The 17,942-nt window shown below is 43.7% G+C and overlaps 1 protein-coding gene across 1 annotated transcript in view; it reads left to right on the plus strand.

The window, feature by feature from the left end:
* The window catches only part of C2H8orf34 (chromosome 2 C8orf34 homolog), a 307,615-nt gene that overhangs the window by 196,241 nt on the left and 93,432 nt on the right, over positions 1-17,942 (plus strand). The gene's annotated exons all lie outside the window — the stretch shown is intronic.

A 17,942-nucleotide genomic window follows, 5' to 3' on the forward strand; every position in this document is an offset into this window, starting at 1 on the left:
AACTTCATACTGCAGTGTTTCCTTTTGATAAATGGTTCTGTTAGATGCTTAATTCGTGATACACAGAAGATGATGATAACCTGGCAATCTTTAGTTTACACTTACAGTCGTGCCTCATCAACACAAGCATTTGTTTCAGACTTTCAGCCAATCACTGCAGTGTGGGACCAAAAGAACATGCTAAAATAAGGGTCTGAGGACACATCGTTCCTCCAGATGTTACAAACTTAACTACTCAGTCACCAGCACCTGAAAGCAGAAGACATGAGTAAGCTTGTGATAGAGAAGATTCCTTATGTATTTGGCAAGGTGTTTGACACTGGCTTACAGACCACTTCCCCATTTGACTGCTGAGTGAGGGGTACCTTTTCAAGGGATGTTACCAGATAGTTTCTTGTGTATTTGTATGTCTTCATACTATGAGCAGAACCTTTTAGCATTTTGGCATATTGACACAAGAAACACATTTTCCTGTTATGTAGAAACACATAGGAATTGGCAAGGGTGGTTCTAGCTTTTTTGCCGCTCCAAGCACAGCAGGAAGGCTGCCTTCAGTGGAGCACCTGCGGGAGGTCCCCAGTCCTGCAGATTTGGCGGCTTGCCTGTGGGAGGTCCCCTGGTCCTGCGGCTTTGGCTTACTCGCCTCCGAATTGCCGCTGAATCTGTGGGACCGGCAGACCTCATGCAGGCATGCAGCCGAAGACAGCCTGACTGCTGCTGTCACAGCAACCAGCAGGGCGCCCCCCCCATAGTTTGTCACCCCAGGCACTTGGAGCGCTGGTGCCTGGAGCTGCCGCTGGGAACTGGATTGTATCAGTCTCAAGTGGCCAGCCTGAATTTGTGGGCTGTAAAAGAACAATATTTTCCAGGGTATATCCATGTAATAATCTGGAATGCTAACTTTGGCTTTGTGACCTTTGCATGTCTTGATATATATGTAGCAAGACATACACATCATCCTTTCTGATAGCTATTGGGCATTAGCTAGTCCTCCTTAAGAGATGGAATATCTTTTGTCATTGGCTTCTTCAAAAAGCTAGATTGACTGCTTCCACTGCAGCCAATCAGAGAGGCTGCAGGGAGTAGCCAGTGGTGGCACAGTAGGCTCGTATAAAAAGAGCTGCATGGCCCAAGTAAGCAAAGTCTGCTTGCAGAGACATGGGGAGCAAGGGGTGCTCCTGGCTGGCTGCAGGAGCTGAAAGGACCTGGATAGATCAATATGCTAGCAGGGAAAAGAGGAGCAAGAGGTGCTCTAGGCTGGCTGAAAAGGGCTAAGGCAGGTAGTTGCTGGCAGGGACTGGGGAAGCAAAGGAATAGCTTCTGGCTGGCTGCTAGGACTCACTTAAGATGGGCACAGGGAAGGGACTGTGGAACTGTTACCCCCCAGAAGGGGGCTGATCTAGACTGATGCCAGCTCTCCAGCTGGGTCAGAGGACTAAAGGGCAGATGAAGAGACCCCGGAGCAGGAACCTTCACATGTAAGCTGGCCAACTAGGGTACTGAGAGAGGCCCTGTTGGTCAGACTGAGAACCTGAGCCAGGGGAGGGCTACAGCAGTGGTTCTCAAAGCTGGTCCGCTGTTTGTTTAGCTGCCGTGTCCGTAGGTTTGGCTGATTGAGGCTCCCACTGCCTGCAGTTCACCGCTCTAGGGCAATGGGGGCTGTGGGAAGTGGTGCAGGCTGAGGGATGTGCTGGCCGTCCTTCCTGCAGCCCCTGTTGACCTGGAGCGGCAAACCGTGGCCATTGGGAGCCGCGTTTAGCCGAACCTGAGGACACGGTAGGTAAACAAACTGGCCTGGCGTGCCAGGGGCTTTCCCTGAACAAGCAGCGGACCGGCTTTGAGAACCACTGGGCTACAGGACATTTCTGAGGGCTTTGAGATAGGCCCCATTGGACAGTATAGGTGGCTTGGCCAGAGGACTTGGCCAAGAGATCCAGTGGCTGGAAGAGGGCGCTTGCAACAGGTGGATGCCACCCCATTGAAAAGAACTGAGATATTGCAGGCACCATTGCCCGGAGAAAGGGGTCACTCATGAAAGGCAGGTGCTGCCTCTGTTACAGGCACCAAAAATGAGTTCCTATTGTGTTTGCTTTGAGTGTTGAAACTCTCAATTAAACTTATAAACACAATAGTTAGGTTTTCATAGCCCTGTATGTCCTGTTCAGATTATTCTATTCCTCAGAGTTTCAGTAGGCCATATTGCTTTGTTTTCTTACTATTCTGCTGGATTTTTCTTCTTTCCTGTATTACTTTCTTAATTTTATCCTACTGTGTGGTGGCAGTGTTTCACACTGTTTGAGAATATACTGGAAATTACCTTGAATCCTTGATTGATGAATAATTTCCAGATGGATGTCACCTACAATGAGCTAAGGGGATGGGGTGGGGTTGGGTTGATTTTTATGTGTAGTGAGAAGTTACGGCAGCTGCAAAAAGTGTTGAGTTAGGGTGCTTGTTGAGAGCGTTATGGGAGAGTCACAAACTAGCAGAAGGGCTTATTAAGTTGGCAGGGTTTGACAGCTGGAAGAGCAGTTGGCTCGTGGCTCTTGTGTGGAAGTTGTGGGAGTCTCATTTGTCAGAGGGTGCTCAAAAGTGCTTCTAGGAAATTTAAAAGAGCATTTAGTAACGTGGAGAGGGCTTGTTTGGATATTATGGAGTAATCTCGTGAGGGACAGTGTCATTACATCAGGGAACATTGCAGGAGGGTTAGACAGTTATCGGGGGATTGAGTAGGCTTCCTGTTTGTGTGAGGAAGGCTTTTGTGGATGAGTAAACTCATCTATTACTTCTGGGGTAATTCTGCGCCACTGCATGTGTGCAGAATTCATGTCCCCAACAGATTTCTTTGCTTCCCTACTGAAAAATGACTTTCTGAAAAGGAAGCTGTAAGACCAGTCACGCACCACTCCCTAGCAGTGCAGGTACATCTTTTCAGGCACCCAGAGTAGTTGGCGGAGAGATAAATCACCACAGGGCTGGGAACACCCCAGCTGGTGGTTCCTTACCTGAGCTGGGATTAGCTGCTAGTCCCATCTGTGCAGGAGGTAAGAGAGGACAGGACTTCCTCTCCCCTGCAAGGAATGGTTGGGACTGTGTCAGATCCACCCCCAGAAACCTCCCCCAGCTACAGAAATCTCAGTCTGCTCCCCTGCTTCCTGCCAACATTGCTCCTCAGCTGTGGGGGGAGGGGTCATTTGTATGGGGAGCTGCTCCCCCATCCACCCAACCCCCATGCATCTGGATCTCCCATACCCAGAAACCCCTGCCAAGCCTCACCTGGTACATCCAGAACCCCACTAGCCTTCCATACCTGAACCCCACCCCACTGAACCTCAACCTCTGCATGGAACCCCCCTGCACCCATACCCCCAGCTTCCAGACCCCAACCCCTGCACCCAGACCACCCCCGCTGAGCTCCCTCAACTCAAACCCTCACCCTGATGCACCATGCCCTGCACCACTCTGAGTGCCCACATCTAGACCTTCATGACACTGATGCCCAACTAGCTGCACCCAGACCCCCACCAAGACTACTCCCTGAACACCCAGAACCCCCCCCTTGAGCCCCAACCCACCCTCACCTGGAAGCCTCTGCAGAGTCCCATTGTCTCTGCACCTGGAACTCCACCAGTGAGCCTCTCTGCATCCAGATTCCCTCACCTAGACCCCCCACTGAGCTGCCTGCACCCAGATTGTCCCACACAGAGCCCTCTCACCCCACACCTGGCTCCCCCAACACTAAGCCTCTCTACACTTGGATCCTGCCTGCCCCCACGCCTGGCACAGAAGGATAGGACCTCCGGATGTTTCTGGGGCTGGCCCAGGCCTTGTACTGTGTTAGGGTCAGGTGCAGCCTCACCGTTGAGTCCATGTGCTGTGGGTGGGGAGGTTGCAAGGTGATCTCCCACCTTTGTGCAACCAGTGGCCTGTGCTCCCCACTGCCATGCTGGAGCCTCTGCATTTATTTATTGGCAAATTAAATTTGCAGAACTGTGCTGAATTTTAAAATATTGTGTGCAGCATTTTTAATTTTTGGTGTAGAATGCCCTCAGGAATAATCTATATATTGAGAATAAATATACGCACTCACACTGTGCTATATATTAACAAGATATAGTTTAGGTGTGTAGGTAGAAGCAACTAGTAACACTTTAACACTTAATTTCATATTTTGATTTCAAAATAAACTGCTTATAAAATGCTAAAAGAGTCTCAGTGGAATGTGAAGGTACTTATTGAAAATGATATAATTAGTGTGTTAGGTTTGAATGTTTATTCCCAGAGTATGTTGGTGGCCTCTTCAAACATTGTGATAAGTACAAGGGGTTGTAATTTTGTAGACTCATAGACTGTGGTCAGAAGGGACCATCATGATCATCTACTCTGACCTCCTGCACGTTGCAGACCACAGAACCTCACCTACCCACTCCTGTAATAGATCCATAACCTCGGGCTGAGTTACTGAAGTCCTCAAATTATTTAAAGACTTCAAGTTACAGATAATCTGCCATTTATCCTAGTTTAAATCTGCAAGTGATCTGTGCCCCATGCTGCACTGTCTTATTTAAGGAGCTGCAAATATAGATAAAGATTCAGCCATGAAAAGTCCACGTTTGTTAGCAAACATTCTTTTAACAGTCATGCCAGAAAACCAGAAGTCATGACTTGCTTTGCATTGAAATATTTCATGGACTCTCAACCAGGCAATGGAAGATGGCAAGATCAAAAACATGTTTTGATAGCAGGAGTGTAAGATCCTAACCTCTGTTGTCAAAATCAGCCCATTAGAGGTATCATCACAATAGAAGATATCAGCTTCATGTGTTTAGTTTAATCACTGTGAGGAAAACAGAAATTGAAATGATTACTTGGCAAGTTAATGAACTTTTAAATTGAAAACTGATTGTATTTCTTGTAATACATACTATTATTTTTAATGACTTATTAAGATCCATTTTCTCATATCTATCTTCTGTTAAGATACCATTTATGCAGGTTTTTCATTTCTAGGCCTTGAAATAGGCAAAATTTCATTAACTCTTAGGGTCAGGAGTAGTGAGGGTTGAATATGAGCCTGGTTTCCTATTAGTAAGTATACACCAAGTATAAATGCTGTCCTCAAAGTTCTGGTGAGATCTTTCTTATGGTTGCCTCTGGCACTTCAGTAGTTTTTCTTGGTGCTGTAGTGTCTTGAAGAAATTTACTCATATTCTATACTGTTCTTAAATACCTAACATCTTTGTGCATTATTGGTTTTCTCTGCACCTTAGTGTCTTTATTAATTAGCACCTTGGTGCAACTGCTGCAATACTCTGGAACCAACTTTGATCTCAGTGTACCATCACTGAATTAACAGTGCTTAAGAACAGGGCCGGCGCTAGGATTTCTGACGCCCTAGGCGCTGGGACATTTTGCCGCCCCCCGCGCGGGTCTCGCGGCTCCCTGACCCCGGGGGGAGACACCCCGAGCTGCCGGACCGCCGCGGCAGCTCCCTGACCCGGGAGCGCCCCGGGTTGCTGGGTCGCGGCGGCAGCTCCCTGACCTGGGGGACGCCCTGGGTTGCCGGGTCGTGGCGGTGGCTCCCTGACCCCGGGGGCACCCTAAGCGGCCGGGCTGTGGGCAGCTCCTGCTGCCGGCAGCTCAGACTACGGAGCGGCCGCTGCAACCTTTTCAAAAATTTTGGGGGGGCGCCGCTNGGGCTGCCGTGGCTGCGCGCTGACCCCGGGGGCGCCCTAAGCTGCCGGGCTGCAGGCAGCTGCTGCTGCCGGCAGCTCAGACTACGCAGCGGCCGCTGCAACCATTTAAAAAATTTTGGGGGGGTGCCGCTTTTTGGCGCCCCCAAATCTTGGCGCCCTAGGCAACCGCTTAGTTCGCCTAAATGGTTGCACCGGCCCTGCTTAAGAGTCGAAGGTATTTTTAGTCAGTCTTGAGCCTGAAGAGCCAGAGGTGCTTGTCTTCTCTGTTCCAACATTTCTTTCAATACACTAGTACCCTTTCCCTTTTATCTTGAAAGACTTATCTTACTCTCTATATTGTTAATGCTAAATAAAACTAAAACAATGAAAATCTTCCCAGTTCATACTGTTAATTTTGCCCTTGTTATTGCTGCTTGTTGCAGCTTTAACTTCACTTTACTTTTGAGATATCCATCAAATGTCTTGCCCTCCAGAAATGAGAATTTTACACAGATGGCGCCTTTTGAGAAGGGAGTACTACTTAACTTCTATGACGTTCTCCTATGATAGGATTTATATTCACCATGTACCTCCCTTCAGAGACTGGAGAGTACTTTTAAGGCCTTGTTTTCCCTTGCACCTTACTTTTGACATTTCCCTAAGGTACACTTTATGTCTTATGTTGATCTGGCTTTTCTTTCTCAGTTTTGCCTCCCACTTAGACAAAGCAACTGGCTGGAATGTTTAATCAGCTGCATTTCTACTCAGCAGGGGATGACATGTAATGGTCACCAGGGCATCTGGCTCATGCGCTATCCCACCTCTATTGACCTCAAGATTCAAAACATCTCAAGATCTACAAGAGCTATACCAATCTTACACTAAGGAGTTAAAACCCATGAGTGAAAATCCTGGGTCCATTGAAATCAGTGACACTCCATGTATCTTGAGAAATGGAGGAAAATTACCTGACAGTTCTATCTGACTTCTGCACTGGATGGATTTATGGCTTTGACAAGATGTCACTTAAGCAGTAGAAACCACCCATTTCTTATCTGGGAAATAAATACAGTGTGTTTGAATAACAAGAAACACTTCAGTTTTCTAAGCTATGTATCCTATTGCAACCATGGTTTACAACTATAACAACTTATCCTGCAACAAGTAATCCAGGTTTTATGCCATTGTCTTGTACTGCAGTATTCAATAAAGCTAGAGTAGTTACTGTAGCATCACATATATTATGCTATGTCTACCGTTTCTGTAGATTTTGCTCTGCAGCATCTCTTTTGTATTAGTTTGCTTGCACCAACAGTTTGGGGGAATCCACATACTTTTTAGTTTTCTTTTCTCAAACCAAAACCATGAGCAAATGTAAATCACAAGCCCAGTGAACCAATAGGTTACACAAACATTCTAGCAGAAGTAGAGAGGTTATAAAATACCATCGACTATATAGTTTTTATGTAACCCAATTTTTTTGGAAAAAAATCCCATCCTTTCAGTAGAAACAATAGAATTTATTAGAAATCATTCAGTTTGGAATTTTGTTGCATGAACCAGCATTCATGCTAATACCGCTGGATAGATATACTGGTGGATTTTGATATAAGTATTAGCTTAGCTGCTAGACACAGCTGAAGTGGATGAAATTGTGTTTGAATAGATTTGCTCTTTCCTTTCCCGAAAGATCTAACAAGTACAGGTGATCCCCAACTAGGAAAAATGATATCCTGGGGGCTATTGTGACCTGTCTTTAAGTGCAGACAGTGCAGTGTTCCAGCTATCCCAGTATTTGGCTGAAATAGAGAGAGTTCTGGCTCAACCAAGGCAAAGCAGACATGAAGCTGGCTGGTAGAAGGACACAAACTGAGGAACTGACAGATACCATGATCCTTTACCCTTGTGAGGCCATCTTCCCCTGATTGTCAAGGTTGTGTGCCACTGTGTGGTCCTTCTGAACTCATCTTGGACACCCAGATAGCAATAGTAGCCAACATGACATTCATTCATCCATCCACAATTAGGCAGGAGTTTGAGGAGCAATTAAAGTGGTCTACAAGTTGGTCTCCTCCTACCTCTGTCATTGAACATTGAAGCTATTGGAATGCTTCTGGAGTTCACCATGAAGACTGACCAGAAATTAATGGTTATACAGCATGCACTGGACCTCTGCAAATCATGACAAAGCAGTGAGAATTTGTTACCTTAGAGTTCTTTTAGTCTCTTCACTACTTGCCTGAATTGTCCAATTCAGAATGCGTATCTTTGTCTACAGATCCTTAAATGAACTGGGGTCTTGGTAACTCTATGACCATCTGTAGGGGACTACGGAAGACTGTGTCACGGCCTAGCTAGGGTGTCTCCGCTTTCCCGGCGGCCTTGTGAAGAGCCCCTGCTTGCTAAGTGGCCGGTCATTGTAGGACACAGCATGCCAGTTATAACTTGCTTTTAACTGGTTGAAACCAGTTTGTATGGCCTTAGGCCAAAGGGCGGACATAGCCTGTGGGAAGTCCCTTTTTGCATATGTATGAGTTGCTTTTGTATTGTGTATATATAGCTGTATGCTCCCGGTCCGCCTTTGGACTCCGACCCAGGCCGAGCTGAGCTTCGGTGCTGGGTTCCCCGCCTAAGTGACAGCAACGCCCAGGGTCCCCGTTGCGGATGTGTCAGTTTACCTTCATTAAAGCCAAATAACTCACTGTGTGTGTGGGCCTCGTCCTTGCAGAGCACTCAGGCACGTAACACCATCTCTGACTCCATGCCCCCAGAACCACAGATAGATTCAAGTTGGATACTTGGACTGACAGATCCCAGGCATACCCTACAGAGACAGAGCAGAAATTCTACTAGAGCTGAACAAGAATCCTATCTTAGGGCTGGTCTACGCTACAGGGGGAAATCGATCTTAGATACGCAACTTCAGCTACATGAATAACGTAGCTGAAGTCGAATATCTAAGATCGGATTACTCACCCGTCCTCACCATGCGGGATCAATGTCCGCGGCCCCCCCTGTCAATTCTGGAACTCCGTTGGGGTTGGTGGAGTTCCGGAATCGATATAAGCGCGCTCGGGGATCGATATATCGCGTCTAGATGAGACGTGATATATCGATCCCCGAGCAATCGATTTTAACCCGCTGATACGGCGGGTAGTCTAGACGTAGCCTTATAGTGTGTTGAAATGTCCCATCTATACGCACGTTCTTTTCTATAGGACAAGTGTGGTCCTTGACTTCACCTGGAATCCAGTTATTTTATTAAGGGGCTGTGAAGGAAGAAGGGGGAGGGGATGGAGAGGGTTTTTGAAAGAGCATATGGATGCTATAGTGACTGGGACTTTAGAAATGCTTGTAAAATATATACAGTATAATCTAATATTTTAAAGCAATCGGAAAGTCCAGTATAATGTACTGCTGAACTGAAAATGCTTCTGATAAGATTTGTGATTTTTATGCTTTGCCTTGATTTTCATTATTTTTACAGTTAAAAGTGTAAATTTCCACTGGCTACTTGACAACCAGCAAAGATAAACCCTGCCAAGAAACTGATAGAGTAAACTAAGTGGATACAAAGAAATGTGAATGTGGCTCTCGTACTAGCACAAAAATTAATTTACACAAATTAAACAGTTTGCTGGAAGCTTGCTGGGAGGCTGAATATTTACTATATAGCTACTTTCTAATTGTGAGTAAAAGGCTGGATAGTCTATTAACTCTATAATGCAATGAATTTAATAGTAATTTATCTTAGCTTCTCAATGAAGAGTTTTAATAATTTGCATATGCAAACTACTAATTTCATACCAAGAGGACTGGTTGACTAGCAGTGTCATGTGAACTGAAATATTTTGGCTGTATTTTAGGAAACTTGTGCAGAAATAACCAGATGTTTCCAAAAAATATTATGGTCCTTTCTGTAAGGAATTAAAAAAACAAAAACAATCTCTCACATGCTTTTTTCTCCTTCGCTTTTTTATATTTTGGTAATTCTTGATGTTAAGAGCATCTTTTTAAATACAAAACATTTTTAGTATTGTTGCACTGCAGGCACTTCCTGCTGAATGTGTATTATTAAAGAATTGCAGAAAGACTCAAATTAAGGACAGGCCTAAGTAGCAAAATAATTTTTAAAAGGTTTGCACAAGTACTGCAATTAAGTCAGAAAGGTCTAGCTGAGTAAGATGAGCAGGATTTGGCCAATATAATCATGATTTGTTTTAATGAATATCAAGAACCTGAGGAAAGAGAGAAAGCAAATAGTGATAACTTGGAAATTGGAGAACTTTGGGTACAAGTCAGAGCTTAAAGTTCAGTTGAAAATTAAAGTACAAACAATAGAATATTGTCTTTCCTTCACTCTGATCTTAGCAAAGACAGATTCATTAGAAAGTATGGATGCATATGGCAGCGGTTTCAGGACCGGTGCTAGAGATTTCCCCCCCTAGGCGCATGGCCATTTCGCCGCCTCGCGCGCTGCTCCCACAGCTCTGGTGGACCTGCTGCTGCCATTTCTGCGGAAGGTCCATTGGTCCGCGGCTCTGGTGGAGCTGCCACAGCCGTGCCTGCAGGAGGTCCACCGGAGCCGCGCGGGACCAGTGGACCATCCGCAGGCGTGCTTGCGGCAGCTCCACTGGAGCCGCGGACCAACGGACCCTCTGCAGGCACGACTGCAGCAGGTCCACCAGAGCTGTCTGCCGCCCCCCCCCCCCAGCAAATTGCCGCCCCTCGAAAATCCTGGCGCCCTAGGTGATTGCCTAGTTTTCCTCAATGGAAGCCTGAGTGGTTTCAATACTTGTATTCCAAGCTATGTTTTCTGTTCCTCGAGCATTTTCTTCACAGTAGCACTCATTGCTTCTGACCTCAAACTCGAGTCTGGTAGAAGGCCTTCCCTACCACCCAGAGCAAAAATTTAGAGTATACGCTAAACCCAGATTCTAAAGCTTGAAATTCTTATGCATGCATTCCTAGAGAAGCAGTATCACAAGGCCCTTCCTACTTTCAGTTATTAAACACTGGAACATCATCTAGTTTAGAGGCTTTTATTTCCCTGATGGCCATGCTTCTTGATCACCATGAAATTAATTTTATCTAAATTGCACATACACCAATATTCATTCAGTTTAACTCTTGTTAAAAAACAGCATAGAAGTTGATATTAATTCAATATGCTGCACTCAGCCAAGCCCAAATTCGCCCTATTTCAACTAAGTTAGGACTTCTGGGAATTGGAGGAAAAAGGTGACAAGTTGCTGACTTCTCACCTAAAACAAAAGACCTCTGCACCTAGAATCTGAGTCCTCTGTGAGAAACATTATGTACATCACCAAAATATATTAATAAAGTGTTCTTTATTTTCACTAAAGATCTGTACAAACCTCTCAAGATGCTTTGGTTCAAGTTTTCAAAAATACGACTTTACCACAAATTGCTGCAGCCCAGTATAGAAAACTTGATGCTCCCCTAACCGAGGATGAGTTTATTCAAACCATTAAGAATATGAAAATCAGGAAAGTCCCTGGGCCAGATGGCTTCCCTTGTGAATGCTATAGACACTTTCTTGACCTCCTGTCTAACGAGATGCTTAACATACTTGAGTCACTCTTAGCATAGGGGGAAGCATGCCCTCTGAGGGAAGTCATAATATCAGTTACTCCTTAACCCTAAGGAAGTGCCAAACTATGTTCCAATTGTAGGCCAATTTCACTTATTAATAGTGATGTCAAAATATTGGCAAAAGTTCTGGCTATGAGTGTGGAGAAGGTTTTGGGTTCTATCAGATAATCTTTGACAACTTATTGATATCATAGCAGTGAAATAGGATGACCACAAGCCATATGAGCATCAGATAAAGAAAAGGCTTTTTAGAGATTGGTCTGGAAGTATATATGTTATACATTACAAAAATTTGAATTTGGACCCATATGCTTCCTGAATTCAACTGTAATATTCTTACCCAACTTCTTGTATTACAACCAGCAATTGACCTTCTATACCCAGTGATACAAATAGGTGGCATCCTCTCCCTAAGCTTTGGGGGAGGGTGAATACAATAACGAATTTTCAGTGTAGGGTTCTCTGCAGTCTAAGCAATCTGCTTGCATATAGTCTTCCATCTTATTTTAGAAAAGTTAATAACATTATTAGAGCCTTTTTATAGGGTCATGGTCAAGGCTCATGACCATCACTTAAACTCACCAGTTCTATGTAGGGAACAAGGACTTCCCAGACCTACAAAATCATTATGCTTTTATCATGTCACAAGTGTCAAATTGGTTCCAGCATGCAACACCATTATGCCCACATGTGCAGAAACTGAATTGGGTTAATGCATCCTTTTCCCCCATGGGTCTGTTTGGTTCCTATTGTGTTCGATGGAGAAAAATAAGGAGTCTTCCAAGGTGGTTGCATGAAGGATGTGGGCTTTCTTAGCAAAGAAGAACCAATTTCATTCTTGCTAGCATGCAAAAGCCCTCTTTTGGGATAACCCAGACTTGCAAATTGGGAGAGGGGGAGGACTGTTATTTGGAAGAACTGGCTGAGCCAGAGTATCATATAAATTCCCAATTAGTCAAGCATGAGGTTTAGTCTGTTTTATAACGCTAAAGCAGTGATATGACCTGCCATTCTCAACAGAGTCACAGTACTGTATTTATAACTGAATCAGTTGCTAAAGTACCAGTTTGGTCCAGAGGCCCCAGACCTACTGGGAACTTTGGACATACTTCATAAACTCCCCAGGCCCATGTCCACTGTGTGTACTTTGCTAATGAAGACTAACGCCATTGGTCAGGAGTTCTTTGTGAAAACACAGGAAAGGGAATTATCATAGGCCTTAAAATAATCCCACTGGCAGAGCATAACTTGTAATGCCTAATATAGCAAAATATTCTATTCAAAATCTGTTGGATGCCACAGAGGTAGTGCAAGCTGTGGGGCCTTGTCCACTGATATTTTGTGGCACTCTGATAAAGGAAAAGGAACCCTTTTGTATATGCTGTGGAACTATCCAACAGTCAGGCCACTGTGCAAAGAGGTGGACACAAGAATGAAAATAGTGTTTATCTTCAGCAACCATACCTCAGCTGAAAATTGTATCTTAGGTTCTGTATCTTCTACACTGGGTTTAACTCTACCACAAAGACTTTGGAACTTGAGGGCTATAATGATTACCAAGCACATGATTGTACAAAAATGGAGGAGTAGGTTTATGCCCAGACTAGAGCAGTGGTATTCAGACTTGTCTGAGTGAGCAGCAAAAGAAAGAATAGCCTGTTGAGGTACAGAAGAATCATATGAATTCAAAGAAATTTTGGGCCCCTTTTTTTTGAGACGTGGATAAGGAATTCTGAGATAGTTGAAATAGTCTTCCATTCCACCTCATCTCTTGGCATTTTCCTTCCCTTTTTTGCCTATCTGTGTATGGGGTTTTTTTCTTTGGTTGATTGGTTGTTTTTTTTTAATTGGGTGACTGAGCAACAAAATGGCAGATGAAATCCAATGTTGATAAATGCAAAATAATGCACATTGGAAAACATAATCCCAACTATGCATATAAAATGATGAGGTCTGAATTAGCTGTTACCACTCAATAAAGAGATCTTGGAGTCTTTGTGGATAGTTACATCTGCTCAATGTTCAGTCAAAACAAAACAAAACAAAACCAACAAAGTCAGGAAAACTGAGGAAAGAGATGGATAATAAGATAGTAAATGCCACTATATAAATCCATGATATGCCCACATCTTGAATACTGCGAACAGATGTGGTCGATCCATCTCAAAAAAGATATATTGGAATTGGAAAAGATTCAAAAAGAGCAGCAAAAATGATTAGGGGTATGGAACAGCTTTTGTATGAGGAGAGATTAATAAGATTGGGACTTTTCATCTTGGAAAAGAGATGACTGTGGGGGGTGATATGATAGATTAGAGGTCTATAAAATCATGATGGGTGTGGAGAAAGTAAATAAGGAAGTGTTATTTACTCCTTCTCATAACGCAAGAACTAGGGGTCAGCCAATGAAATTAATAGGCAGCAGGTTTAAAAGAAACAAAAGGAAGTATTTCTTCACACAATGCACAGTCAACCTTGGAACTCTTTGCCAGAGGATGTTGTGATGTTGTCCCGAAGCCACGGGACCAGTGAGCGGTAGATCGCCCCCCACGGCATGACACCGTGCTTGGGGCGGCAAAATGTCTAGAGCCACCCCTGTGGTCTCCACCCCCTGCTCTCACGCTTGGTGTGCTGGGGCCTGGAGCTGCCCTTGGGAGACCAGAAGGGGAAGGTCAGGCTCAGGGGGAGTCAGGAGTCTCCTAGTCTGTTGCTGGCCAGTGCTATGGTAGGTCAAGCTGTTGTAAAAAACCTGTATATAGTTGGAAACTGGTGGTAGGGACATGATCACAAATAACGAGCACAGATGTTGCACCCACCTGAAGCCTCTCTGAGAAGAGGGAGAGAAGGTCCGAACCGGAGGGGCACGGAATGCATCCTGTTACAAGCTGGTTAAGGCCAGAGGTGAAAGTAAGCCAGCCCGGTAAGGTGTACAGGGAAGAGTCGGTATGGTGTGCCGGACTGGACCGGCGTCTGCAATGGTGATTTAAAGGGCCCAGGGCTCCAGCAGGAGCACCAGGCCCTTTAAATCCCCGTCTGAGCCCTGCCGCCTCTATCCCTACCCTAGCCTGAACCCAGACACCCCGGGGTAGCGGCGGCAGGGCTCCTGGAGTGATTTAAAGGGCCCAGAGTTCTGCAGTGGCCGGAGCCCCAGGCCCATTCTTTTGCCCCTGGGCTCCTAGCCACCTCTGCAGCTGGTAGCTCTGGGATGATTTAAAGGTCTTGGGGCTCCCAGCCACAGCCGGAGGCCCAAGGCCTTTAAATCTTGAAAGGTCCTGCCTCTTCTGGTTGAGGCCCTGCCCTGCGCAGGACTTCAGCATACCAGTAAGTGCTTTAAGTTACTTTCACCCCTGGTTAAGCGTCTATTAAATTGCATCTGGTATGACTCCAAATCAGAATAGATTCTTGGAACATAAGAAGAACTACCATCGGCACAAGTATATTTTATTTATTTATGTATTTATATGGGAGTAATGGAACACATTAACAGCCTGGGCTTCAATCAACAATCCATGAGAAATCCACACTATTCAGACAATCAATCAGTGTCTATCATGGTGGAAGAATGCTGCCATGAGACAGTCATATCTTACAAGGAAGATTCATTACTTTATTGGTGGACCAAAAATAGCTGTGGGCCTATAATAGCATAAATCAGGGTTCATTATCTCAATTTCCCACTTTCAAAGGAAAATATGCTGGTTTTGGCACTCTATTGAACTGAAAAACTCCTGTTTATACTACAACACATAAATGGGCTTAACCTTTCCAAAGATGGATGATGAAAATTTCTAGCTTTATACTTCATCCTTCTTGGCTTGCGTTTCAATATTACTCCATTTAGGAAATTACAGTATGTATTACAGTGTAGGAAGAAGGCAGAAGTAGTGAAGATTGTCAACTAATAGGATGAAGGGTTTGATCCGGCAAGCTCTCTGTTCATGGAACTTTCAGTACATCTTAATGACAGTCCGCACAACATGGATTTTGGTTCAAACACTGTTGCCATAACCAGAAGGGGTTGGGGGATATACCAATAACACACACTGCCACCTACTAGCCCACTATACTAAAAATATTTAGCATCATCAAACTAGTCCATAAAAAGTATAAAACAAAAAAAAAATCCCATTAAAAAAAATTGTCTAATTCTGATCTCTCTGTTGGGCTATCGTTTTGTTTGGCTGAAGTAGATGCATTTTTCTCCTATTCCTTTTTGTTCTGAAGCAAAAGTAATAGAAAATGGATTTTTATCTGGGCAATTATCAAAATATCTCACTGCTGGCTTATAGCTATTTAGTGCAGCATTGTTATTACTATAAAAATTATTTTGCACTATTTGCTACATGGTGCCTGTGCTGTACATCTTACTTGCCAGTGTCTTCATATAGCAGTGGGACTGAATTTTAGATTTGGATCTACAGAGGGAGAGTCCACACTATGCACAGATTTTCAAGCCATAGTTACATTTGGAGGTCAGAGCCTACACAGTACTGAACCATGACAGGAAAAGGAATAGTCCATATGCAAACACACACACAATTGTTTAATTGGCTTGTTCTGAACTCCCTCTTCTAATCTGTCTAAATAAAATGATAGCAGTTGCAAAGCAATGTCACACATTACACTATTTCAAACCCTATATATAGAAATCACCATAATTCAGCATTTATATACTAGGTGCACCCAGGATTTTCAAGGTATAATGAGACAAGTTCCCTGCTGAAGGAATTTGCTATGTAAGGGCCTAATCCTCCAAATGTTTTTCTGTGGTATTACAGTAGACAGTACTATGCTCCATATGTATTTGTAGAATGGGGCCCAAAATGCATACTGGACTAGTGCAAAAATAGGGGAAGGAATGCAACAAAAACATGTAGAATGGGACAAAGATATGAAAGAGCAGCTAATCATGGAGGTTGGGTAGAGGAAAGTGGGCAAGGAGCAGGAAGAGAGAAGAACAGAGAAGGTTCTGGGGTGAGATCCTGGCCTTGTTGAAGTCAATGGGTATTTTCTTAGCTTCTGTATGATCACATGGATGTAAATCATGTTATAGAGAGGGTGTAGGAAAGCAAAAACAAAGACAAGGCCTCAAATGTAGCCCTTGAAGATTCGTCTGCCATGGCAGTGAACTCTTGTGTTTTCCATGAATCATTAGATTTTATTAGTATACTTTTTCCCCAATTCATTTTTGTATTCAATATCGTATTTGCTACAGAAGCGACAAAGAGTCCTATGGCACCTTATAGACTAACAGAAGTATTGGAGCATAAGCTTTCGTGGGTGAATACCCACTTTGTCATAAGCATGACTTTTTATGATAAAATGCTAAAAGCTGGAGTTTTTTTGAAGTGATAACCTTGACTAATAACCATAACATGAGAATGCTGTTGAAGATACTGGTGTTCAAATTTTGAGTGCTGAGAGGCAATTGTTCCTCTAATTTATATAGGGAGATTACCTGAGAAGAAAATTATGTGGAAGGAAATGTAGCCTATAATGACAAAACAAAATAACTACTTAAAGCAGCATCCTGTGTTCTGGTTCCTGGATCTGGTCTGGGCCTCACTTACTGTAGATGACAAGCCACCATCGGAACAAAAGTAGGTGGAAGTTGTGTGGGGATTTGAGAGACTTTCCAGTGGAGGATGGGTGCTCCCTTCCTCTGACATGGAAGTGTCCTCCTCATGCAGAGTGAAACTGCCTTTTTGCTTTCTTTTTTAACACATTTTCTTTTGTGTCCTCTACTTTTTGTCAATGACTTCTCATTGCTTTCAATTAATTCATGCAGTCATTCAGCTGTATTATCAATATTTTAGTCTATCAAGGGGAAAAATGGAAAGGAAAACTCAGTGTTCCAGGAAGTACCAAGCTGAATGCAAAGCTTTTTAGCTACTGTTGATGTTCCATGGCATTATATAAAAGCAATTAAACTCTTTCATCTGTTTGTATCCATTTTAATAGTAGATGCTTTGGAACCACCATCTATAAGCAGTTGTTCTTCTTTAAAATATGTATCCCTTATTGAGTAGTGTTCTCTTGGAGACGCTTGATATTAGAATACTGTCTGTGATGCGATGCATTATTGACTGGGTTATTAGTAATGACTGTGGATATCAGATGCAGGCTAAAATTAGCATGGAACTCAAGATCTGCTATATGCTTTTTTATAGAGGAGACTCTATGATAGAGGTGTCTCAAATCATGAATGCTATGGAGAAAGTGAATAGAGAAGCATTACTTACCCTTTCACACAATACAAAAACCAGGGATCTCCCAATAAAATTAATAGGCAGCAGGTTTAATACAAACAAGAGCAAGTACTGTTTCATACAACATACAATTAACTCATTGCTGTGGGATGTTGTGATGGCCAAAAGTATAACTGGGTTCAAAAAATCATGGAGGATAGGTCCATCAATAGCTATTAGACAAGATGGTCAGGAATGCAACCCCATGTCATGGCAACCCTGAACCTCTGACGGCTAGAAACCAGGAAGGCAAGACAAAGGTGGATGTCTCCAGAATTAACCTGTTCTGTATACTCCCTCTGAAGGTCTGACAATGTCAGAGACAGGATATTGAACTAGATGAACCTGACACTGTATGGAAGTTCTTATTAGCACATCTCAAAGCTTCAGAGAATTGAAGGTT

This window comes from Chelonoidis abingdonii, chromosome 2 (assembly GCF_003597395.2).
Source record: "Chelonoidis abingdonii isolate Lonesome George chromosome 2, CheloAbing_2.0, whole genome shotgun sequence".
NCBI classification, from domain to species: Eukaryota; Metazoa; Chordata; order Testudines; family Testudinidae; genus Chelonoidis; species Chelonoidis abingdonii.